Here is a 1,865-nt window from a genome sequence, read left to right on the forward strand (position 1 = left end):
TCCTCGCTTCCCCTCTCTTTGCCCTTCTCCTTGTCTGCGGAAACGCCCCCTTCCTCTGGCCCCTGCACCCTTCTGCCCTCTGCTTCCAGCGGGCTTCCCAGGGAAAGGCGCGCAGTGGCCCGACCCGACCCCTCCGCCGCCGGGTGCCAGGTTTGGTGACTCCGGCAAGTCAGGCTCGCTCATGCCAAGGCCTGTTGCGTGATTCCAACTTGGGCTGACATTCCCTGCCCCGGGCGCTCCGGCGTAGGCCTCTTAATCATCTTGTCTGCTGCAGATCCTCTACACCAGCCAATTTACGGCCCCGCTTCTCCTTGCTGGTTTCAGGGGGGGTGGGGAGGGAGTGCGCGCAAAGGAGGGGAGGGCACAGTAAACCGCAGGGTGAAGCCTGGCACCAGCTATTGGCACTCAAAGAAAACCACGGAATTTGGAGCTGGGGGGAGGGAGGGCTGGGATGGGGTCTGCGAGGCGGCGGCTGCTTAGAGAAGCCAGAATCGCGGGGTCAATGGGATTCAGCCCAGGCCTCCTCAGCCTGGGAAAACACGCAGGAATGCAAGCGGACACAGGGTTGTGTAACCTCCCTGCCTTCTGCAGAGCCCCAACTCCCTGGACCACACTCGGTAGTAAAGCAGGCTCGGTGCAGGCCCCAAAACAATCTGGCAAGAAAAATTGGAATTCTGCTCAGGATGATGCCACTGAGCCTAGACACTCGCTTCTGTCTGATGTCTGTCTTTTTGGCAGAGGTGAGTTAAGACACACAACAAGGATGAACGGAGTCACCATCCTAGAGAAGAGGAGGCCTGGGTCCCGCAAGCAGGGTTGTCTGGCTTGCCAACCTCCTCTCCAGGAGAGTCCAGCCCCCGTGGAAAGGATGCCACGGTTAAGCCTTTCATGTCGGAAAGGGCCAGAGGTCTCCCAGCCTTAGCGTGCTGCTCTTCCACACAAGATGAGGTTGGAAAGGCCTCTGGCTAACTCTGGGCCTCCTAATTGCAAGCAAAAGTAAAGCCCTCTTGTTTGGGGGCACTGGGCTCAAGCATTATAGCTACTCATAGCAAAAATGTATTGAGTGCTTACTATGTGCCAGACACTGTGTTACATCATGGCCTCATTAAATGCTCACGACTCTGAGGTAGCTGTTTTTATTTCTCCTATCTTAGAGGTATGCACCCCACAACACAGAGAGGTGAAGTGGGTAGCCCAAAGTCCGTGAGTGAAGCCAGGAAGCTTCCAACCGTAGGCCCCAGGGCTTTCAAGAAAAAGGAACTTTAAGTTCAGGCCTGCGTTACTCACCTACCCCTGGCTTTTGCAGAGAATGCCAGAAAGTAGGGTCACTTCCATAAGCTGGAAGCTAGTTGGGTGGGACCCAAGGTGGAAAGCAGAGCTGAATGATGTGTGAACCCTTCTCCTCAGAGAATGTGAGGTGGGAAGAGGCCACTGCCTACGCACTGAGCATCCGTCTCCATGTGAGTGTGCCTGTGTGCACGAGTGTGCATAGTGAGTGTGTATATCACTGTGTGTGCATCTGTGTCGCGGGGTATGGTTCAGCGTGAGCGTGTGACTGTGTGTCTGAGAGCGCGTGGCAGTATCGATGTGTCTGGGAGGGTTACGGTGTGGGATGGATGTGCGCTGGGGAAGCCCTGTGCCTGAGGTCGCCCTGCATTCCAGAGCAGCCAACCGCGTCTCCCGAGGGCCTGGGTGACTCACCGAGTTCTCCACTCAGCCAACCCCAGAAGGGCTGCGGGGCAAACAGAGGGGAGGGGCCAATGTAGGGGTTTGACCCCCGGCTTCCACTGCAGGTTCCCCGCGGCGGCTCGGAAGCACCGCTGGGCCAGCACCTTGGACGCGGAGGCGGCAGAGACCTCCCAGGC

Source organism: Myotis brandtii, unplaced genomic scaffold (genome assembly GCF_000412655.1).
Source record: "Myotis brandtii unplaced genomic scaffold, ASM41265v1 scaffold112, whole genome shotgun sequence".
NCBI classification, from domain to species: Eukaryota; Metazoa; Chordata; class Mammalia; order Chiroptera; family Vespertilionidae; genus Myotis; species Myotis brandtii.